At 42.1% G+C, this 25,388-nt stretch overlaps 1 long non-coding RNA gene across 1 annotated transcript; it reads right to left on the reverse strand.

Moving 5' to 3' along the window:
• Positions 1–23: 23 nt before the first annotated feature.
• On the reverse strand, positions 24–24,429 carry LOC309622324. Its single transcript, XR_014240714.1, has 3 exons — positions 23,968–24,429; positions 22,332–22,394; positions 24–13,211 (listed from the first exon to the last, which is right to left on the reverse strand). It is a non-coding gene; the product is annotated as an uncharacterized lncRNA (long non-coding RNA).
• Positions 24,430–25,388: the final 959 nt, after the last annotated feature.

The raw sequence follows: 25,388 nt of genomic DNA on the forward strand, positions 1-25,388 counted from the left end.
ACAAAATTCATGGAAAAGAAACTGGAAGGAAATATGATACCACAGGCCTCTGGGTGTTGGGATTATGGATGATTTTTGTTTCCCTAGATTTACTCTACTTTCATTAATCTATATGGTAAACCCATATTTGTAATTAAAAAAATAAGGAAAGCTAAACAAAATCACTATTTTTAGCAAGTTATTTTTACTCAGATTTTAAAAATAGTATCCATTTAGGTGGATGAAATATATCTTGTGGGCAGAAATGTCCATGCTTGTGCTAGCAATTATATCATTAGAGAATTAAGGCAATTGATTTTCCAAAGTGAGTCTTCTGTGGATTTCTATTAATTGAAAGGCACGTATGCTGAGGATGAGGACTATTGCTATAACTATCTCCATAAACTAAGGGCCTGCCAATGTTTTGTTTTGATGCTGTGTTAAAGAACTTGTTTACAGAAAAGCTGGCTGGAGTGAATTTATGAGAGTTCTCTATGTGATGATTGACATCTTCATCCTTTTTTTGTATATTTGTATTCAGATTGGAGAGGTTCACTGAGTAGATGTGTTTGAACTCTTCCTTCATTCCATCCTTGACATATTATTGAGAATCTTCCATTTTAAAAAAAAGAATTTAAGTGGTTATATACTCATATTGTTAAGGACTTGCCAGAGAGGCTCACCCAGGTGTCATTTCTGATTTCTGTGGGTTTCGCGTGGGATCTCTGATTATTCTACATGCAGAGGTTCATCCATCATGGTGCTCTAACCTTTTTTTCAATGAAGTCTAAGGATTTTCTTTTCACCATACTGCAGCAAACAGAAGCACCATAGCATCATGGACTGGTGTCAAGAGAGTAATTTAATATAAAACAATTCTGCACATAAGGTTGTTCTAAAGAAGTAAGGACAGTATCACATTGTCCCCATGAGTTCTCTAGATATCATGAACTAATTCAAGAAGGAGTGGGCTGTGTATTTGGGAGAAGTTATGTAATACAAGAAACTTTAGCTTGAACTCTCTCCATAAAGGCATCTTCAGAGCCATAGTGTGAACTTCTTTACAAGATTGTCAAAGATCTCTCTTTGCAAGAGAGTTCTTGTGAGATTTCTAATTTATAACAGAGGTTGGCAGTGTCTTCAGGAACCACCTCTCAGTTGCTCTGGGAAGAGTCTAAATTCTGGATGCTCTCCTCTACCATCTCATTCAGAATCTTGATTCATCAGTGAGTCCCTCTCCACTGTATCTTCAGTATGAAACTCTCTAATGGCTCTTTGTCTGGACTAGAGGCTAAAAAATACTCAAGTATCTCCTACTTGAAAAGCAAATATAAACCTCTTTTGACTATAAGCTTTCCTCTAGTTATAACCCTCTCTCATTTGCTTCAGACTCAAGTTTCCAGGAAAAATGGTCTATCCTCCCATTCCTTCCTCAAACCATGGTCATTATTTCAGGTCCCCACCATTTTGTTGAAGGTAATGTATTACCAAATCAAACTGACACCTTTTCATCTTTAGCATACTTATGTTCCTTCCTGAATTTTAATTTCATAAAGTTCAGCCTAAATGATTCATATCTTTATCTGCTAAGTGCAATGTGAAAGGTAATACAAGGACTGTGAATAAAAGAGAAAACTTGTTAATGTCTTTATTTTCCTTCCCACTCCTCTCGTTCTTCAGTTCTGCTGAAGCCAAGTCACACACACACACACACACACAAACTACTCATTTCAACCTCATCCTTGTTTATCATTTCTGAGTCTGAACAAACCTGCATAGATATATTCACTCCCTTTCCTGCTGATGCTATGGTGTCATGATGGGAAGGAAAGACAAAGTCAGGACACCTAGTCCCAGGTGTTCTAACAACAGTGGAAAAAAATAGCTGTGACTGACACCAGTGGTGACAGTGTGTGTGGGAGTGGGGATGGAGTATGCCCCTGAGGAAGAGCTAGAAATTTGTCTCCTCCAGAGAAATATGCATCCATTCTAAGCATATGCCAATACTCTTAGGTACTAGGAATAAAGCAGTGAACAAAACATACAGTAATCCCTGCCCACATGAAGTTTACATTCTGATGGGAAATTTTATTCATGCCACAGGCCTCAGGCTTGCAGAATCAGAAGCCTAACTAGTGAGCACCCAAGCAGGGTTCATTTTCTAGAACTAGATATAAATTAACTAACCCCAGAGAAAACGGTGAGAAAAACCAGAAAGTTAATGTGGTAGAAAATACTTGCTTGGAAGAAAAGTAATTGTGCCGGCATTAGCGCATTCCCTCTCTGTAGTCTGCAGTCAAGCTACTTGAAAATCCAACCCACAATCAGAAATTGATTTTTTTTTAACTTCAAGATTGCCAACATACTTATTTACAATAAAAATGATAAGACATATTTATTTACAATAAAAATGATAAGACATACTTATTTACAATAAAAATGATAAGACAACCTAGATTTTGCCCATATAACCATCCTATTTCTTCCTTAGAGAAGCAAATCTAACCATGGTGAGCATGGACTCAAAACAAAGGAAGTTAATGAGGAGAACTAGAGATTAGGAGCATCAGGCTTAGCTAGACTCATCCGTCTCATAATAGAGACAATCTTGCTCATAGGACTTTAACATTCAAAGCCTAACAGCCCACACTTCTTCAGTCCTAGATGGAGCTTGGAAGATTACTGTCAACATTTCTACAGCAAAACTTCCGATTCTACGTGTTAGCATATCTGAAGAAAGAAGATGTCAATCATAACACAGTCCAGTCTTATAAGCCTGGAAGCCATTAGGTCTCTTGAAGCTAACTTTGCTGAACAGGGCTCTGATCCTTATGTACAGATTGGAAGAATTAGTGCTCGGGGCACAATTTTATTTGCCTCATGTTCTCAATGAAAATAGTACAAACTTTGACAAGTCTTAGACAACCTCTCTGAGTTTTGCCACCTTCAAATGAGTGGATTGAATTATTTCATCAGTTTCCTCTAGTTCTAGGGCAGAGGCAAACTAATGTCGGTACCACAGTTGAGTTCACCTGGGAAAGAAGTTTATCCAATGTAGACTGGGGCACTATGGCAGGGTTGTGACCAGGAAAAGGGTGTTGAGTGCCTAGTCTAAAGAGTGAAAAAGGGAGTCAAGTCAGAAATTAGAGGTAATCAAGTAGGAGGAAAAGTCCGAAGATGACTAGAACTAAGATAGTATATGGATGAACTGAACTCTTTTAACACATGTATGTGTGTATGTATGTATATATTTTTGGTAGTTCTCAACACCATCAGACAATACTTCTTTCCTAAAACATGTATTTTGTTATATATTACAATAAGGCAATCAAATGTTTGAAATTACATGGAATCACTGTGCAAGTACATGTCAAATAGCTATAAATGCAGATGGAGAAGTACAGGTGGATTAAGTGGTGAATCCAATACCACAAGCTGGTCAGTGACGTGACTGTCCAAAACAACAAACAATTCCCTGGCATTGCCTCCAGTGAAAGAAAGTATGTTCTCCTTTGACTTACAGGGTGGTAACACTCCGGAAAAAGTCAGTATATGTTGAAATTGTGCTAAATATATAAATATCAAAGTAGAGTTTGCTCTAGGCTGGATTAATTGCAGACTTACTTAATATGCAGTTGTTGTAGGGAATTCTAAAATTTTATAGGACAGAGGGGAGTTCTTCATTGTGCAAGATTACCTAGAAGCCTTGGCCAAGATCATTGTGATAACCAATAATGCTTCCTAAGATTTCAAAATTTACTGTAAGAGGCAAGACTACCCTTCATCTCTTGCCCCCATCCCCTCAGTGGGTATTGTTAAGAATAGAAGCAGTGGAGGAGCATGGATTTTTTACAGGAAACTTGCCAGCCTGCATATCCCTAAGCTCCAAATTTTATGATGTTTATTGTTGTGGTGACAACCTCCCTCCAGTGATTCTCAAGCTCCAGTTATTCCACTGCTATCCAAACTTTTGGGGGAAGAGGCATGCCATGGTTTCACTGAGATCATAGTTAGGCTTCATTTGAACAAGACAAACCAAAAATTTCTATTTGCTCCACCAGGCTTCCCCTGATTTCCTGGGCAGGGAACTCCAATACACATGGAGATCTCCCCAGCCGGCCATAACAGTGCTTCTGGCTCACTTATCATTTAAACCATAAGCTTTGCCTTCCAATTCCCTCAAATTGACAGTCTGAGGTCCCCAAACGTAGGAATTTTAGTGAAATTTTTTAAAAAGGGAATTGTGGGTGGCAGAAAAGAATATAAAAGCTTATTTTTATCATATTACCTGATTTCTTTAAGAGCCTGGCACATGGGCCTATGTTTATTTTCATGGCTGTCCAGCTTTCAAGTGGCATAATGTGTGAGGGGGTGTGTATCTATACATGCGTACGTGTCTGTGCATGTGTTTGTTATGCAATATATTTATGAACTATAAGGATAATTTACTCTTATGTCAAAGAGTCAATCAATAATGGGACATATTTTTGTGCACACTTGCAAATTTTGTCAGGTAACTCAGTATGGGGTTTAAAATGAAATGGAAGAAACAAAAGATGATTAAGGGGGTTATCAAATCACCAGTCCCTCTATTCCTTCTGGAATGATCCCTGTTCTGGACTTCTTATATAACCTGTACGAGGCACTATTTTAATATATACAAAGCAGCCCACAGGGGTCCCAATACTATACCTTTCCAAACAACAGCATTAGATGAAAGAAAAATGTTTAAAATACCAACTAATGATCTGAAGAGCAGGTGTTATTTTGAAATTTCTTGGGGTTTTAAGCACAAACCAGGTGTTACAAGGAAGTGATAATTTGAATATTTGATACATCTTGGCATCTGCCTGCAAGAATCACACCCAAGAGATGGATTTTGCCTAGTAGGGAGAGTGCTAAAGCTCACTAATACAGCATTCATCAGCGGAAGTCATCATTTTAATATTGTCAAACAGCGCCTAGACTTTCTTATCAGGAGGATAGTTCTCAGCATCTTGAGAAGTATTAGATCTTTTTAACCTTGGGGGCTGTCATATGACATTTATCCAATGACTGAGGGTGGACCCTACCCTTTGAGAGTTTAAAGGGAAGTTAACGGGAGTCTTGCCACCCCCACAAAGAGCTTAGTGCCTTGGAATCCTATACCAGTCACTGGTCATCATTATCTGGGCTCATGGCTCTAAATCATCATTGTCTTGTATTCTTCTATGGCCAGCGCCCTGGGGAATGTTCTGTGTGCAGTAGACACATAATTAATATTTCTCACTGACTCATTGGCTGTTCCCACATGAAGGGAGGCAAATAACCTCAATAAAACCACACTGTAGTGGCGGAAAAATTCTCTAGACCTACAACGTTAAATGCCTGTTCTTAGTGCACTTGCTAAAAATAAAACAAATCAAGCTGGTCAGATTCTGGAAAACTACAATCTCTTAGGGCTTTTTTGAAACCTTTTCAGAAGCTATTCTATCATACAAACAGAACCTGTTTCTAAAATACTTATTCATTCAAAAACACGAAAACTCCACCTACAAGTCCAATGGCTATTCTACTCTGGCTAATAAAATTGCCTTCTCTTGAGTGATTTTTTTCCCTCCTCTCTCCTGAAACACAGAATTATACTCCAGAATCCAGAATACTTTGATTTTTAAAATAATAAGATATGTGCTCGTGGGGAGAGATGCACAGCTTATTTCGACCCTCGACAATCATTCCCAGGTCTCAAAGACTCATTGAACAAACATTGTTGTCACTGTTTATACAACAAAATGTTCTTTCCAAAGGACTTACAAATAAATAAATAAATCGTAGGATTTCTGCACACTCAGAGTCAACCTGCCAAGTCTTCAAATAGTTAAGTTGAGCAGTTTACTTAGAAAGGCTGACAAATTTGCTTCACTTCAAAATATCATTAACACCAATAACACATTTGCCCAAGCCTATTTCTAAGTTGTAAAAAAAGATTGCTACAGATTAAGACCCTTGATATAATGCTATAAGCTCCTAACAATGGTATCTTTTATAGTGAAGAGCAACTGCAGACACAAATTGCCCTCTTTCCTGCACCTTTTTCACAAAAATCAATATTAAAGTAGTATCTGCCTTAACTCTCCCATACACTATATGAGAAAAAACCACAGCCGCGCTTAGGACAGTTTAGGTCAATAAAGAATCAATACTGTGGTTGAATCTGCAGAAAGATAAAAGACTTAGAACTCTCTACACAGAGACCCATTGTTTTCTCTCTATTCTGTAACGCAGCAGAAGGGCATCACTTGTCTACGCTTGTTGTGGGGGAAAGGTATTTTTCTTCCCTTTTTTAAGGTCGATGTGCATTAAGTGTTGGTGAAAAGTAAAGGGGGCACAACCCACAAAGGGAGACAAAAGGAGTGCAGACACTATTCCTTCTATTAGAGTTTTTTTGGTCTCCTCTCTCTTTTCTCTTCTCTGAGCAGTTCCTTCATGGGTGAGGGTGGGGGTGGGGTGAGTATAAAGGAGTTTCTTACACAAATCCCACGGTAAAATGAGGTCAGGTGATACTGAGAGATAGTCTGGATTAAAATCTTGGCTATTTTGTGTGGTCTGGGCCAAGCTACTTATTTTTAAGCCTGTTTCCTCAACTGCAATAAAATAAAAGAACAATATTAGCCCACTTTTAGAATTTGTAATGGGTATTAAATGGGCTTACCAATATCCTAGCACATGAGTGACTGTAGTTCTCAGCACTCTGGTAATTAGATGGAACCACATGACGAGTTCTGACCAATGAACTGTGAGAGGAAGTGACACATTTCACTTCCAGGCTGAGGCAGTGAGCAGCCTGTGCCTTTCTCTCATTCCCTGAAATGGCAAACTTGGAGGAGGTCTCCTGTTGAGAGGTGGAGCCACTAGATCAAAGCTCCCTATGTCTCTGGGACAGCACACAGAGGATGGTTGTCCTAGAAAGTCACTCAAATCTGCGGGATTCCAATGACATTGGTATCATAAGACTTAGACTTACAGAATTTCTGGTCAATATTTGTTTGTTTGTTTTCTTTCTTTCCTGTAGTTGCATTTCTTCAGCAATATGTACATCCCAAGGTATGTCACAAGCTTTTCCTATTTGATACCCAAACCTTAAAACAGATTGTCTTTAGGTGTCTATACATTTTTTCTCCCTTGCGCTGCAAAAATGTTCCTTGCAACTTCTCTCACTCTACAAACTATAGACACTGAGGTGTATCCTTCCCCATCCTGTGACTGTTTCAGGATGATTAATCAGAGAAAATCACAGCACATAGTTTAGTTATCTTACTACCCAGAATTATTGATTAATTCTCGACTGAAGGTTCACTGCTCATCGCCACTCACCTCACTGCTCCCTTCTTTTTACCTTCTCTAATTTCTAGAGAATTTGAGGTAATAAACACAGGGAGAAGAGAGCAGGTGTTACACAACCTTCTGTTGTCTTGGGGTCACTCAGCACTCAGCCCAGGGCAGTTATCCCACCTTCCTGACTGCCACTGCCACTACCCTGGGCACCTGGGGTCAGAGCTGAAGCTCTGTTCCTGCTGCTGGAACCACAGTGGGATAAGTCTGGTCAAAATGCCAGTGATCTGTGGTCTGTGCAGAGTGACCACATCAACCAACCAGGAAACTCTCGTCTGGGGCAGATGTCAAGCAGATGGGGAACTGGGACAAAAGTATAAAGGAGTTTTGTCCTGGACAGAGCAGGGATTGAGTTTCCTCTAACTACGGACCACAGGAGCTTGGAGGTGGCCTGCAAATGTGTTCATGCACTGACTTTGGCTTCTGACAGACGTGTGATCATGTCAGATTGAGCTGCTTTCTAATTGACTGGCCTTTGGCAGCTTCCTTCCTTTTCCTCTCCAACTTTTGATTTTCTCACCTCTAAAACTGGGGTATTATTAACCTCACTGGGCTATTGCAAAGATTAAATTAGGTGTTATAAGTCAAGGACTTACAGTGACAGGAAAACTGTAGCTTTTTGTCTTTCTTTTTTTTCCTTGAAGACCCTTAAGGTGATGCATCGAATCTGGACTCCAGTTGGGAAAGAGAGAAGCTGAAAAGAAAAGTATATTCATGTTTATGTATTCCAGGCTTATGTCTTAGGTAACTCTTATCTTCAGAGAGAAAGGGCGAGAAAACAATGTATGTACAATATCAGATTCAATATTTTTCTGCCCGATGAAGAGGAGGTTGTGATATCTGGGGTGGCAGGGCAGCTACCTGCCTCCTGTTGTGCTGAAGCCACAGTCTGATCCTCGGGGGTTCACTGGGGTCCAAGGAAGCCGGGGCACACTTCACATCCTTTGGGGTTATTAGTCATCCTTCAGTCATGCTCCTTCCCTGGCTCACTGCTCTGCAGAATTATTGCTCTTCCAGCCCCCCACTCCCAACCCCTGCTCCCATGCAATACTTATGTCAACTCTGCCAACTGGTTTGGGACGGGCTTAACATCAAAGACTTTTATTTAGATTTTCCCTTCATCTCCAACTGACTCCATCCCAAACTCAATTTCCTCTTTCCTCTTTTTCAATTAACTACAGTTGCCCAGAGCTGGGGATATAGGAGGAGATACTAGGGGCGTACATCTGTCATCATTTATCTGGTAGTGTATGGGGTATGCTGGCATTCAGATCCCTAATAGAGCCTGTTGGACTCAAATAATTCTAGACATATTTGATTTTTGTAAAAGATAGAAACAACACACAATGAGCCTTTACATCAACCACCCAAGGGGGTATTTAGAGAGAATTTCCAATCTATTCATGATCTGCTATTCCCAGCCCCAAAAGTTTCCATGTTATAGCGGAATACCTTGGGACTCCATATGTTATGGGAACACAGCAGAACCAAAATGAGTTGAAAGAAGAATGTGTTAGATTCAAACATGGAATGAAACAGTACACTAGGAGCCCTTGTTTCATGGTCTCTACCTGGGACCCTGGGACAACACAGCCATCTCAGCCCCATTCAAGTGTGACATTTCTTTTGAATATGACAGTGGCGGCGACCTTGTCATTAACTGATGCTATGAGCAACATTTCAGCTTTCATAATTCAGTTAATTTTCAAGCCACTGGTTACTGAACCCCCAGTTCAATTTTCATATAATTAAACCACACACACACACACACACACATTTTCACCCACAAAACATCCACAAAAGTGACAAACAGAAGAGGAAAACAAAACTGGAAACCCAGAAAAGCTAGAAGCAAGATTCAAATCTATTTTTGGTTTCCTTTTATTATAGGCATGTATACATGGAGGGGAGATGATTAAAAGTCAGTTGGGGTTGATGGGGGAGGAGAGGGGGAGGGCTCATTTTTCCATTCCTATTAGTGTTAATACACAAAGGTGAAATACAGCTTTGCCTTCTCTCTTTGCTAACCAATATTACACATACACATGAGGGAAAAAAAAAGATTGGGTAAAGGAACACTACATTTTCAATTTAGATACTGTTTCCAACATTTTTATGGAAGTCTTACAAAGAACATTTAGGTTATGTCTTCATAATAACAAGAATTTCTTTGAAAGCTTAAAATTTCAACAAAAATACTTAAATATCAGGTAACTAAAATCCACATAATGACTTTTAAGGAGAACAACTAGTTGTTTCATTTGTAGTAGCAGAGGTTTGAATCAATGCTGAAAACAATCAGTATATCAGAAAATGTGTTTGTTTTCATATATAGGTCAGGTGAAATCTGCTAGATATTAGTACTTACCATGGCATTCTCTGAGCTTTTTATGTGCATGAGCAGCAATACAAAATTTAAAAATTTTAGTTTCTTTCCTAACTGGATATGATCTTTTCTTCCCTATGCAATCTTGTTTTTCTCAAAGTGACTTGTCACATCAATATATGCCGTTCTCTCTCTTGACCTTGTTTAAATAACATCACAATTTTAGGATATCTTATCTGCTGCTAAGAGAGATTCAAATTAATATTAGCCTTCTGCTGATACTGTGTTTCACAGGAAAAATACATATGAAACTTAGGGATCTGAGAGGATTATTAACCAGATTGTAAATCCCTTGAAATCAGTTTTATTTCCTCTCTCCGTTCCTCTTTCTCTTCTTTCCCCTTCACTATCACTCTCTTTTAATCTCTCACTTCCATAGCCCTATCTGCCCTTTATAATTCCCTGTTTACACTCATGGGCAGAAAAAATAGGAAAATAATAAATAGCCAAAGAAATGTTATTTTAAGATCTTGAGGCCTCACCTCTCTCATATGCAAATAATTTAAACAGAATCCGGCTGGGATTTCCACAATGGGTCAGTTAAAATCCCACCATGTACCAAGAGCTCTGCTTTAGTGGGGGAAGGAAATCACCTGGGCCTTAGCTTCAACTCTGCTTGTATTAGGAGCGACCAAATGCGCAGTGTGGTAGAAAGTATAAGTACCCCAAACTTGAAGCAATTTAAAACAATAAGAGTAGTGAAAATTATTTAATGCATAAACGAGAGTAAAAAAGGACATACAGTGACTTGTTAACATTATTTTTGTCAGTGGAATTTAAGGTGAATTTATTTTACTAATAATGTTCAAAGTATTTTATATCTCCCAAATCAGTATGAAAAGTGGATATTTCCTTCCTCTACTTTTACCGTTATTTTTAATTTTATTTTATTTCATTTTATTTTATAACTTAACACATTGTGTATCTACTAGGCTTCAGAATACTGGGGAACGGCAAAATCTCTTAAGAGGACACGGGGAATCAATAGATATGGGTCCCAGGCACACCAGCCATCCAACCTCCTTTTTTGTTCTTGTTGCTATTGTTATACATTATTTTGCATAGACTCGAGGCATCAGGATGATCACCCTCTGAAAATGAAACAAAGAACTGAACAAAAGAAAGCTGCCCATCTCACAGATACTCAGCAGTCTGCAGTTCCCTGAAGTATAGCTTGCTCCCCAGGTGGGCATTCCTGTCTCAGAGGATGGGAGGGACCTACATCAATTCTCCTGAGAGATGAGCCCACCATCTAATGGATCTCGATGTCGGAAAGACTTCTATGATACCCATCTCACATCCTCCTCTCCTGAATTTCTTCTCATTACTCTCAGTTAGAGCCCTGCTTCAGGTGAGATAATTCTCCCGTCTCCTCCAGTGCCATCCCTTCCTGATTTTAGTAGATGCCTATCAGCTGCCCCCTAGTCTCTGCTTAACCAAGCTCTACACATTAGTTCTTTTAATCTTTCCTCATAAATCAGTTTCTCCAGGCCCTTAATCATTCTTGACAGATGATTTACCCAATAGTTTACCATCAGAATGTGAGATCCTTGTCTTTGAAAGTGTATCAATATAAATTATTAAAAAAAACATTATTAGTACTGAGCCCTTGGAGAGAGAGAGAGACAGAGAGAGAAGCACAATAAGTCTTTAAGGAGATCTAGAACAAGAATTCCAGAGTCTTAAATGAAAATACACAAATAATTGCTATGTTACCAGGAGCTCTGAGCCAAAATGAGAAAAAGTATCTTCCCCACTTCATGGAAAGTAAAAATAAATGCTATTTCTAAAAGGTATACTGACCATTTAATATTTCATTGTAGTAGTTAAGTCAAGGAACTTTTTTAAAAAGTTTTACTGCAACTCTGTTAAAGAATAAACAAGTTCTAGGAATAAAAGCCAGCTATATCCCCAGGCAGTGCTTGCCACACCTTCATGCTCTTGGCAGGGGTACTTGTGAAGGAGGTGGAGGGAAGAAGAAAAAGAACACTGTATTTCCTGTACAGCGTTGCATATAAACTTCCCAACATGGCCTAGGAACTTTTCAAAAGCTTTCTGATCTTTTTACAGCCTGACATCATGTTCCTCTACAGTGACATCATGGCTTTTAAGGATCGGAGTCCAATGGCACTAGTATCTTAAAATGCTCCCAACCCATCAAAATTTGGCATTTGATACTTTTCCTTGACAAACTTAAGTTTCCAACGTTTTCTTTGGGTTTGAAGAGTTCAGCCTTAGATCCCAGATAAGTTTCTATGTGTTTACAAACTGTGAGGCCAACCCTGTGAGTAGCACCCTATAAAAGAGGCCTGACTGGTAAGGTGGCTTTACTGCAGGGAAGTTGGATAGAGAATTAAAAGAGAGACAAAATAGAAAACAGTCTGGGTTCAAGCAGCAAGGCTTTCTTTTTCATTTTCTCGAGGTTCAGCAATTTGCACCTCCTTCCCCATTCCTTAAGGGTCTACTCTAACCAATAATTTTCCCCACAAGACCTAAAAAGAAGAAAAAAAAAATCTAACCTTCCCCATGCTGCATCAGGAGCTGGAACTGCTGGGCTACCTCCCTAGAGACAGAAGCACGGCCTCTTTGTTTCTAAAGTACCAACAAGGCAGATGGAGATTCTGTGTTGCAGGGTCTCAAGCAGGCAGAGTAGAGACCACTATGCAACCCTGCTTCCCAAGAGAAGCAAGTGGCACTAGACGTAGGGATTGGAACACTGACATCCGTCTCATTCAGGGTCTGCGAGAGCAGCCTCTCTAACTTTCTGCGGTAAACAACCCATCCCTCGCTTTTCTCTTCTTTTGCTTTTGTTTTTACATCCATCGTGGACCTCTGTGTGTCCTACTGGGCATGATGGGTACACAGCTTCACCGCATGCAATAACCCCACACAAGGTCAACAGCATCTGAACTAGTCTGCTCCTTCTTCAGAGAAAGGAAGGCACTGCTCGTGCACTCGAATGCTGTGGCAGCGTCAAATTGCTATAAAAGTTGCTAACCATTCCCTTCAGCTTCTGTACTTATCATGTCGTGGAACATTTCTGAACAGTTTCAAACTGTCACCCAGCCACCACACTCTGAATGGAGCAGGGCCAGCAAACTAGGCCAATGGGCCAAATCCCACCCAATGCAAGCTTTTGTAAATAAAGCTTTGTCAGACGCTTATGAATTGTCCATGGATGCTTCCCATTACCATGGCAGAACTGAGTAGTTGTGACAGAGTGTGGCCTGCAAGCCTAGACTATTTATTATCTGGCCCTTTAAGAAACAGTTTATGGACCACTGTTGAACTAGAGCACATCAGGTAACAGAAAGAGGGGGTAAATTTCAGCAAAGCATACACCACTCACCCTGATGCCACCCTTCCAAGAAGAGATGAGGTTTGATATTTCTCACAAGCTGCTCGTTCCGGACTGGACTATTCTTTCCAGAAAGGAAGATGCCAAGGTGTTTGCTTTGTACTCCAGCACACAGGCCTAGGAAGGATTTACACATCAATTATCAAGAAGAAAACCTTTCTGGACCTTCTGTGTGTGTGCGTGTGTGTGTGTGTGTGTGAGTGCACCCTGCATGTGGGTATACAAAACCATTCCAAGGCTGAACCAAGTCACTACAAACTTACTGTGAGAATAACCAGCTAGAACCCACTGACTATGTTCATAAAGGAGTCCTTTCGTTAAAGAAAGCCACTCGGGAAGAGGGAGGGAAGAGGCGGAGAGGAGGTGCAGCCTGCCTTTAAGAGGGCTCTAGTGCTTCAATCAGAAACAGCTGTGGCCAGTTTAATGCTATCACAGGCCTCATATAGATGTGACATCACACAGAACTAGACCTTGGCCAAGGAGTTTTACTGGCAAATACCTTAAACTCCAAAGATTTGGTTACAAATTTGTATGTGGCATATGTTTTCTGAATGAATTCACAACTGGAGCCAACACCATATCACAACCCCTTCCTTGTTGTATTAAAATCTTTATTAATTTTCAGCTAAAGGGAAGTAAATGAATTTGCCATCATCCCAGTTTATTACATGTCTAACTAGAAAGATTTTCACAATCAGACCAGTATCCTGGCCAAGTAGGAGGAATGGGGAGGCACTTTATATTCTAATTTCAAACTGCAGGGTGTCCCAGGTGTACTGTATAGGATTTCCTGCAATTTACCAGCAAAATAAGCAGTCTACAGGAATGTGTTTGCCATACTGTACATTTGTATTAATTACCCAGCAGGATAAAGTGATTTCTTTGTGATAGAAAGAGTTGTGGATCTACAGGAAAATCATTAAACCAAATTGGGAAAAAACAGACACTTTTCTGTTGTTAAGCAGTTTGGCTGGATTCAGGATTGGAGGCTGGGAGTATGTAACTGGGAGCATTTTTCTCATACTCACTCAGTTTTCTCCAGGAAAGGAGAATAGCCACTCCAACCAAAACTAGCAACCAATGCTGCAAAGTGCCAAAGTGGCCGCCAAGGTGTCCCAGGAAGTCTGGGACACGGTGCCTTCCTTCGAGCAGTGTGATCTCCTCAGAAGGTAACTCGGGATATGCAAAATTACAACAAGGAAGCAAAGGAATCAATGCTAAGTGGAAAAGACAATAAGTACCAGAAAGTTCAGTGGTGGAGAGAGGGCTGCAGAATGAACTGGTGAAAGAAGGCTTTACGGAAACGGCCGAGTTCAGGCAGATCTCACGGAAGTGTAATCCAGGTAGGCCTGGAGAATGGGAATTCCAGGCAGTGAGGTGCAACAGGGAAGGGAGGGGTACAAGGTGAGGAGCCAGGTAAGAGCAGCAGGGTTTCAGGTAACAAAGCGTGGTTGGAGAAGACGCAGTGTGCACTCAGCGCGAGAACAGTGAAAAGGGATGGAGGGAGGGGGGCCGGGAAGTAACCGCTATTGAGCACACGCTTTGTTCCAGGTGCTTTATGAGCTAATGGAAGCAACATAGTTCTTTGAGGTAGGTGATATCATCATCTCCATTTTAGAGATGAGGAAACTGATTTCACAAAAGGTAAATCACTTACCCAAGATCCTGAGACAAGTAAGGGAAATAAGACATTCAGAACCACATCTGTTCACTCCGATGTGTATTTTTATGCGACCTGAATGGTTTGCAACCCTACTTGCCTATCAGAATCATGCTTGGAAATGTAAAATATAGTAAACAATTAACACCTACTCCAGGAGATCCTGAGGCAGTGGTTCTGGGCAGGGGTTTGGACCGTTCTCTGAGGGTGTTTCTGAAGCTCAGGCAGTAGTGTGGATTTTCCCCCTCACACGGTTACCCTGTTTGGGTGGACTTCTGTGCTTTGCCACGACCCCACCTACCCTCCATGCCCAAGGAGCTCTTCGCATCCACGCTGAAGTAATCTGATTGCCATAACCTAAGAGCCCAACCCCACCTTTCAAATGTCCTCCACAAGCTAGAACTTCTCCTGAAGACTGTGTGAGATGATCAACAAGAAGTTTCTGACCTCTGTCTTTATATAATATGGCAGCTTCACCTGAGTTTCAGAGGAAACAGAGCCTAGGGCCCGGTGAATGTGCTTCGGTTTGCTTAGGAACTGAAAGCCCGGGAAAGCAAAGGGGGTGAGACAGGAAAGAGAATGCACGGCTCGACTGGCCCCTGCTGGGGAGCAAAGGTCCCTGCTCACCTCATGTTGTCCACTTGATCCTAAAAGGATGCTGTGTGACAGCTGTGTCTCACGACGCGTGGTTAGTGGCAGGAGGGGGGAGATTTATCTGCTGGCTTCTGCCTATACCGTTGGTCAAAGGCCCATTCCATGGGGCATTAGCTTCTCCACACTCTAGGGCTGTACACACGTGAGCCCTCAACGGTCCTGCAGCATCACTCACACTGGCATCAGCAGGGGAAAAAGCCAGGGCAGGGGGGGAATGCACACAGACCTGTTCATCCCTGAAGTGGTAGCTGTGTGGCCAAAAGCTTCACACATGAGCTGAGATCATCTGAGGTGGCACATGACGGTCTGACTCATATGTTAAGACTTTTCTCCTAATTCCATGAACATGTCATTTTTTTTAAGATCCTCAGGTAGTTGTCCAAAAGACAACACCATGGTACTAGAAGAATGAACAATAAGAAATCGAGCAAAAAGTCCTAAAAATCAAACGCACCTTCCCCTGCCCTCTCAGAGCTTTCCCCGGGATCTATCAGGGCCATACTTCATCTTAGACGAACGTGGAACAGGCATACACGGCAGGCTTTACTCATCAAATAAGAAACTTTGCTATGGGAATATCAAGTGATGTCAAATAATAGCTGTACTATGGAATACCCTTCTCCAGGGGAAGAAAGGCCTGGAATCATGTCAGAATGTGTTTTTCCCCATTTCACTATTTTCCTATTTCCTCTGCTAGGTAAAGATGTACACACTGTATAAACAAAGACTGAACATATAAAATAGATTTACAGGATGTTCACAGACTAAATAAACAAACAAATCCTGATTAATTATCCATAGCATAAACCAGTGGTTCTCAAGCTTTCGCATGCATCAGAATCACCAGAAGGGGTTGGTAGAACAGAATCACCTTGGAAGGGTTGTCAGAACACAGAACACAGGTGTGTCCAAAGGTTGCTGATGCCGCTCTACCCTGGGACCATACAATGTGAACTAGTGACGTAAACTAACCTGAATCTGTCACTTTTCATCAAATGACTACTGACCTGATGATTATGGGAAAATGTAGAGATTATTTGAGTTTTCTGAGTAATTTATGTTTGACCCAAAAACCTTCTGGTTGAGGATTTTGACATGAGTGTATTAACCCTTTCCATTCAGGGTGTGGTTCGAGAACCAGCAGTGTAATTGTTGGCTGAGAATTCGTTATGCATGCAAATTCTCAGTACCAGCCCAGAATCACTGAATCGAAATTTGCATTTTAACAAGAAACTCTGTGTAATTTGTGTGCACATTAAAGTATGAAAAGCACTGTCCTAACCCATTTTTTTTTTTGCTTTAGTAAGAATAGGGATGAATGTATCAATACTATTGTGGAGATCATGGAGTACTTCTCCATCATCCCTGAGTTCCAGGACAGAAGTAGGACTTGTAAAGATTGCATTAATTGTAAAACTGACCTCAGAGCATTCCAGTATAACTTTTTCTTTCTTTTTTATAAATAAAATAATTGTTTGCAATTGTGATTAGTCAATAAAAAATCCTGACATCCCTGTACTTTCTTGTTTCTTGTCTCAAAATCCAGTGGGGTCTGGGACCAGAAAGGTAAAGGTTAACGGTCAAATCCTCTCTGTATCACATATTTTTTGGGTGAAGATAGTGATACTATTGAAACAAGAGGTTGACAAACTTGTTCAGTAAAAAACCAGATCATCAATATGGCTTTCTAGGCCATCCAGTCTCTGGAACAACTACCCAACTATGCTGAGGTAGCCTGAAGCAGCTTCCCAAACTTACGGGTAGCACTGAGTTCCAACAAACTTTCTTACAAAAGCAGGTATGGAGCAGGTTTGGTCTATGGGACATAATTTGCTAGCCTCTGTTTTAAACTCTTTGAGCCTAAGTTTCCTTGTCTGTAAAATGGGCTTGGAAAAACCTACCTGGGAAGGTGTGTGTGAAGATTAACCCAAATAATGCGTGCAGAAGTGTCCAGCAGAGGAGTTTAATATTGTGAATACCCTGATTCCTTTACATTTCCCCTAAAATTCAGGTGCAGAAAAATTCTAATTAATTGACCATTTTGATTAGACAAGTTCCAGTTAATTCAGTTCCTACACAGGCACACACAGACTCTCTCTCCCTCTCTCTCTCTGTCTCTCTCTCACACTCTCTAGAAGCCAGCATACTCCTCCAAGCAGTGGTTTTGAGGTGAATCTGATCAAAGAGAGGAACACAGATATGGGAAATTTGTTGAATTTTTGACTTGCATCGTTTCTGATTTCTGCATCTTTTCAGGATGCTCCGGATATAGGAGAACTTTCACCACTATCATATGATGATCAAGCTAAGAAAAATGTAGCAGGGGCTCCATGAAGGTAAACGTTTTCATATCTATATAAGCAGCTGTGGCATACCCGGAGGGCCTGAAGCCTGATGAGGAAGCTGGTGAAAATACAGTGACTGAAGGTGAAAGGGAAAAGGACAGGTTAGGAGGGAGGACAGAGAAAAGCTCTTCTTATGAATGAAACCTCCTGTGAGGTTAGGGGCACAGAGGCTAATTTGACTTTTATCCTGAGACTGGGTGCGTGGGATCGCTAATTGATTCAGGAGTTACTAAAACGCACCAGCAGGATTGGATCCCCCTTCACCTTATGATCAGGCAAGCTCCTGCGGAAGGGGACTTGGCCCAGTGAGTTCCCCCAGATATAACCTGAACTTCGTCCTATGGCTTCCTTGCACCCCTCACACCCCAGTATGGCTCAGCTCCTTCCACAAAACAATCTACCATGTGTCAATCCAGTCATGTTTCCTGAACACTCTGCACTCCTGAATCCTCGCTGAACCAAATATTCTGGTTTTGAGACACCCTGTACCCCACATTTGAGCCACCACCTTTCTTTTTTTTTTTTTTTGGAGGGGAGATTTTATGTGCTTCTTTTCAAGGTCATAAAGAAATTAAACCAAAGCCCCACCTCCCTTTCCTTTTCATATACCCTGAATAGTTCTAGAGAAATTTTCTAGAGAAAATAGAACTTAATTTCTTGGAGGTGTTTTGTTGACAAGAAAATGGAAAGCATGTGTCCCAGCCTCACTTAGTGTGCTTCCAAGTAATGAAAGTATTTAAGAAGGTACAATTATGATCTTGGCAAGCACCTGGGGCTCTTGGAACTGTTTTTTCACACTGAATAAACACTGCAGATAATCTGTTTACGTTACACTGTTCTGAAAAGCTATCTACAACAAAAGGCCACAACCATCCTTTAGTTTCCTTTTCTTGAAAGGAAAAAAAAATATATTGCACTAATAATTTGCTGAAAATGATTTCATTGTCTCCATTTTCACTCTAGCCAGACAGAAAGAAGTTTTAGTAAAGGAGTTTATGGGTTTCTTATTTTCTGCCACTTTTAACTGAACAGTGCAATCCATTTTTTTCTAGTTACCTGAAATTCTTCTTGTTAACACTCCCTGGTGACCCAGGGTCACTTTCGTGCCCTGAAAAATTAACTCTAGCTCCCTTTGAATAATGTGCCTCCAATCCATTTCATCCTCTCAACTTGATTGACTTTGATTAAATGATACCTTAAGTTTCGTGCAGACCTGGTACAGCACCAGAAAAGAGCACACAATCCATTTCTCTTTAGGCCAAAAAATGAGAGGAAATGGTAAGGAGCCACTGAGTTGGAAACACTAGCCAGAAAAATGCATGTCTGCAGCTTGACTCTAAATTGTACAGATGTTATGGAGAATTATTCCCCTACTGTAGTAGAATGCATCCGAAAGCCTAGCAAGTTGACACAGGAAGAAAAGAATCAATGGCATGTTCACATGTTTTTGCAATGTTGTGAGATTCAGTGAGCAAGTTGCAGGACCTTACACGCCGCCTCTGTGGCCCTTAGGAAACACGTGGGAGGAGTCGCAGTGCCACGGGTTATGTTTCTGGAGTCAAATACTAATAAAAGTGCAAGAAAGAATTCTTTGTGATCTAGTCCATCCTTTTCAATTTGCAGGTGTGGGGACTGGGGTCTTGAGAGCTGAGGTCAGACCATCTGCTGATTCTATGTGGTGCCCTGCTCCACCCAACGGCCTCCTTTATTCAGTGGTGAGTGTCCTCCTGGTGCTGAGAACCATTTAGCTCATGGGGGTCCCTAAGCATCTAACCACTAGGGGGCAAGAATAACCCAGCACTCTCAGTAATTCATCCCAGCTGAGCAGCCCCATTTCCTCCAGCCCCATCCCAGGAAGTCTCTTTCTAGAGATGTTTTGAATTAAGAAGTTGCAATAACATTCTCACAGTCCCTCTCAGCTCTGTGGGTTGGCCTCACCGAAGGCAAAAGGAATTCACAGCAGCCCCCTGAACAGCCTGGGGCCTGTTTCTCCAGCAGTTAGTTATAAAGAGAGAAACCCGTTGTCAGAAATGACCGTCTGGTTCTACCTTTCAGCCCAATATCTGCTGCATCCAAGACCATTATCAGAGCAGAGAGAGATGGGAGGCTGTCTGTATCTGCTTCCCGTTCCTTTAGGAGTTGGGGGTTGGGACAATCTGGTGTCCCTGCCTCTCATAGCTAAGAGAACAAATGCAATCAAGGATGCTGTTAGAAGAGTCAATGAGGGGAAGGGAAGTCTTAAGGAGGTAGAGACTGGTGATGCTTTCGCATACATACATAGCCCCTTGGTAAGTGCCTGGTACACTTCTATGTGTTGAATAATAAATGCATGATGACTGAGTGAGTCTATTATGAGTTTCTTCTCAGGATGTTGGTGGGGTATGGAGAAGAATTTATTAGCCCATCTTACAGATGAGAAGTGAGGGAGAGGAACTGGCTCTCCCAAGACCACCACATTAATCAACTCAACGTTTTAATTGAAGTAAAACTGAGGTCATGTGCTCTTATAGACCACAATGCTTGAGGTAGCAACACTAAAATTTCCCCATACTTGATAAGGTGATACACGGACTTGGCGGAAGAAAAGCATTTCTTTTTTTAGAACCAGTGCCAATCTCATATTATTACCCACTTGACTCTATGCTTAGGGATAAATATTACATTTCTGTAAAGAATGTCATAACAGCACTTTCATATTTGTTTTAGTTTCATACTATGACATCATGTGATATAGGAGGAGTCTCTGATTCCTCAACTGGGTATTAAAAAAATCTTAAAATAGGGACTTCCCTGGCGGTCTAGTGGTTAAGACTCCAAGCTTCTAATGCAGGGAGCGCAGTTTCGATCCCTGGTCGGGGAACTAAGATCCCACATGCCGTGTGGCACGGCCAAAAAAAAAAAAAATTTGAAACTATAAGAATTATCTTTGGAAAACATTGGCTTAAACTGTATTTGCCAGTTTTCACTTGGCATAGGGACTTTTGAAGCAAAGATTCCAGACTACGTTGCAAATTATATTTATTTACTTCTATTAAGACTAATTGGGGGAAGGAGATGCTCACTGGTGGGGAAGGAAAGCATTTTAGACCAGAGGGAATTATGTTCCGAATATTACTCTGCTCCTCACTTTTCCAACTCCCTCTGCTGCTCAGAGGAGCGTCTAAAACTCAGATTGTCTTTTTGCTTTAAAGACAATTTTCATACACATACACACACATTAAGAAAAAAACCCCACAACTTTGCTTCTATTTTCGTAGGTATAACTGAAGAATACAAAGATGCTTAAATATTCCCCAAGTTTCTCTCCTTCCTCTACCTGCACCCCAAATCTGGAAAGAGCATTGAGGCAAACAGCACACACAAAGGCGTGTGTATCCACAGTGCCACACTGGGGGAGGAGTTATCCATTTGGCATGGAATAGGTTTTTCTTTCTGACAGCAATTTTTCTGACTCACAACCATAGTCGTCACATTAATAAGTCCAAGGGAAGAAAAAAATACCAAAGCTGGACAAGTTCCCAGTCATTATATGCAAAATGGAGAGAAGGAAAGCCAAAGGAAGGGGGGAAAACCCACTCTTTGATGGGGAAGAAAAACAGCACGAAAAGAGAGTCTTAGAAAGACGTGTCGTGGGACCCACTTTAACCCTGCCTTCTCTGGTATAATTAGCACCTCTGCCATCAACTCCCCATATCTCTTCATGGGCTCAGCCACTGACATTTTAGACCCCTCCAGGAGTCCCACCGTCCTTCCAAATAGTGTACAAGTGGCACAGAGAGTGTGGCAACTTCAAAACATTGAAAAGAAAAAGGAATCTCCTTCCCCACTACCATCATTTTTGAAAAATGGCAATTGATGTTGCCTGATGTGGATGCTTGGAAACCCAATTATACCACATTTCATTCAAGTGTCAGCAATTGGAATAATAGTGCCTGACAGTGAGTCCCCTCTGTGAAATGATGCTGCCATTTTATTTTGTATTGGCCCAGTGTCTTCATAAATTCAGGCTTAGAGTGGAGCCCAGTATTATTTTCTTTCAAGGTCTTTGCTTCCCATGTCCTTTTTCTCGGTTCTTGCTGCTCAGTCCTTTTCTTTGCTACTGTGGCTGGGTCATCTCGCCCTCTCCTCCTCTGCCTTGGCTGGCCTGTGACACCAGTGGCTGCTCTGTTTACTGAACAATAAATGCATCACTGGAACATTTTCCACACTCCTTGTGCCAAATGTTTTATGTATTTGGCCTTGAGCAGCCTTTTGGATGGTGTGATGAGGAGCCACTGAAAAACCATGTGGCGGCCCCTAGCTCACATATTCTAAGGAATTTTGCATATCATTGCCCCTGTTATTGGTAGCCGCCATTCCCTGAGAGTAATGTGCACCTCTGAGTTTTAATTAGAATAGCTTTTCTTTTCAGAATGTTTTCCTACTAAGGGCCTCCCCATCGTCCTTTATGGTCATTAACAGTTAACTAAATGGAGTGCTTACCGACCCAGACCTTCTGGTCATGCAAGGGGATGCTAGTGAATGTGACGTCCTCCCCAGCTTGCCGTGCAAAGAGGCAGTCAACCCCCGTGTACTTACTCGGCTCTTCAGAAGGTGGCAACCGCATCTCTGATGACTCAGGTAAGAAAAGATGTGGCATGCCTACATGAAAACATGGGTTGGAAGGATGGACTTAGTTTTATTGATAATAACTGACCATTCCTCACTTATCTTCAGCATACCTCCTGTTAGACAAGGTTTGTTGTCTGTTCCCACCAACTGAGGGACTTTCAGGGATGTCTTCTCTCTCTCTCTCTCTCTCTTTCTTATTCACCAAACCTTGTCTGCATGTTCCTGGCAGAATGTTAAATATCAGAGCAGAACTCAGCCAACTTTCATCTCCTATCAGTGATCATTTATCCTATAAGCCCTGGAATATTGACCTACATATCTGGGTTGAGAAATAGGATGGTGATCCCGATCTTTTTCTTGGAGCTCACATCCCACCTTTTTATTTCTGGCTTGGCTAGTCCTTTTGGACACAGACACTTGGCTCCTGACTTCAAATTCACTGTAGCTTCAGTCAGCCTACAATAAACTACCAAGAACAGGGCCTTTCAGCCAACTGGAGTTGGTCATAAAGTGTGAGCAATAAATAAATATTGAAGAGTTTGGTTGTTGCCATACCATAACCTAGCCTATTCTGACAGTGAGGTAAACATGGAAGCAAATAATTTTCAATGGAAAAAAGCATAGAAAAGGAAGTGATTAAGCCTCTGAAAATTGAGAGGGACTGGTTAGGGGAGATTTCTCAGGGCAACAGCTGAGCTGGGGTAGGAGGTAGAGGGCATGAATAGGAATTTGCCAGATATAAGATTGGCAGGGAATTCCAGACCAGAGTGATGACGTGTAGAGAAACATGTTGTGTTTGGGGTAATTTTAATTATTTTTATAGATACAGAATGAAGTGCTGTTGGGGAAGTGAGAGAGAGAGATGAGCTCTGAAAGGTGGTATGGACTTGGATCATTCATCCCAATTTTCCTGGGACAGTCAGTATACTCCTGTTGTCCTGGTGTCCCTTTTACTCTCAAGGATATCCCAGTTTACATGATAAATTATATGGCCATCCTACTTATATATCATTATTATAAGACTGGTTTTTATATTATAGGTGATGGGGAGTCAACAGGAAGGAGATAAGATTAGATTTAGATTACAGAAATAATCCTTTCACAGCCAAAGTTTGTAGTGACTGCTAGGTACCTCTCAATGTTCTTTCTATCCTTCTTTAGAAATAAGAATCCTGGCTCTCCCGGAAGATGGCGGAAGAGTAAGACGCGGAGATCACCTTCCTCCCCACAAATACATCAGAAATGCATCTACACGTGGAACAGCTCCTATAGAACACCCACTGAACGCTGGCAGAAGACGTCAGACCTCCCAAAATGCAAGAAATTCCCCACGTACCCGGGTAGGGCAAAAGAAAAAAGAAATAACAGAGACAAAAGAATAGGGACGGGACCTGCACCAGTGGGAGGGAGCTGTGAAGAAGGAAAGGTTTCCACACACTAGGAAGCCCCGTCACGGGAGGAGATGGGGGGCGGGCGGGGGGGACGCTTCGGAGCCACGGAGGAGAGCGCAGCCACAGGGGTGCGGAGGGCAAAGCAGAGAGGTTCCCACACAGAGGCTCGGTGCCAAGCAGCACTCACCAGCCTGAGAGGCTTGTCTGCTCACCTGCCGGGGCGGGCGGGGGCTGGGAGCTGAGGCTCGGGCTTCGGTTGGATCGCAGGGAGAGGACTGGGGGTGGCGGCGTGAACACAGCCTGAAGGGGGTTAGCGCACGACAGCTAGCCGGGAGGGAGTCCGGGAAAAGGTCTGGAGCTGCCGAGGAGGCAAGAGACTTTTTCTTGCCTCTTTGTTTCCTGGTGCGCGAGGAGAGGGGATTAAGAGCGCCACCTAAACGAGCTCCAGAGACGGGCGCGAGCCGCGGCTACCAGCGCGGACCCCAGAGACGGGCATGAGACGCTAAGGCTGCTGCTGCCGCCACCAAGAAGCCTGTGTGCGAGCACAGGTCACTCTCCACACCGCCCCTCCCGGGAGCCAGTGCAGCCCGCCACTGCCAGGGTCCCGTGATCCAGGGACAACTTCCCCGGGAGAACGCACGGCACGCCTCAGGCTGCTGCAACGTCACGCCGGCCTCTGCCGTGCAGGCTCGCCCCGCCTCCTCCATACCCCTCCCTCCCCCCAGCCTGAGTGAGCCAGAGCCCCCGAAGCAGCGGCTCCTTTAACTCCGTCCTGCCTGAGCGAAGAACAGAGCCCTCAGGCGACCTACACGCAGAGGCGGGTCCAAATCCGAAGCTGAACCCCGGGAGCTGTGCGAACAAAGAAGAGAAAGGGAAATCTCTCCCAGCAGCCTCAGGAGCAGCGGATTAAAGCTCCACAAACAACTAGATGTACCTGCATCTGTGGAATACCTGAATAGACAATGAATCATCCCAAATTGAGGAAGTGGACTTTGGGAGCAAGATACATTATTTTTTCCCCTTTTCCTCTTATTGTGAGTGTGTATGTGTACGCTTCTGTGTGAGATTTTGTCTGTATAGCTTTGCTTTCACCATTTGTCCTAGGGTTCTGTCTGTCCATTTTTTGTGTGTGTGTGTTTTTTTATTTACTTAAAAAAATTTTTTTTCCTTAATAATTTTTTTCTTTTTAATTTTAATAACTTTATTTTATTTTATCTTACTTTAATTTATTTTATTTTATCCTCATTCTTTCTTTCTTTCTTTCTTTCTATTTTTTTCTCCCTTTTATTCTGAGCTGTGTGGGTGAGAGGCTCTTGGTGCTCCAGCCAGGCATCAGGGCTGTGCCTCTGAGGTGGGAGAGCCAACTTCAGGACACTGGTCCACAAGAGACCTCCCAGCTCCACGTAATACCAAACGGCGAAAATCTCCCAGAGATCTCCATCTCAACACCAAGACCCAGCTTCACTCAACGACCAGCAAGCTACAGTGCTGGACACCCTATGCCAAACACCTAGCAAGACAGGAACACAGCCCCATCCATTAGCAGAGAGGCTGCCTAAAATCATAATAAGGCCACAGACACCCCAAAACACACCACCAGACGTGGACCTGCCCACCAGAAAGACAAGATCCA

This window comes from Balaenoptera borealis (genome assembly GCF_965194805.1).
Source record: "Balaenoptera borealis genome assembly, contig: HAP1_SCAFFOLD_2114, whole genome shotgun sequence".
Taxonomy (NCBI): Eukaryota; Metazoa; Chordata; class Mammalia; order Artiodactyla; family Balaenopteridae; genus Balaenoptera; species Balaenoptera borealis.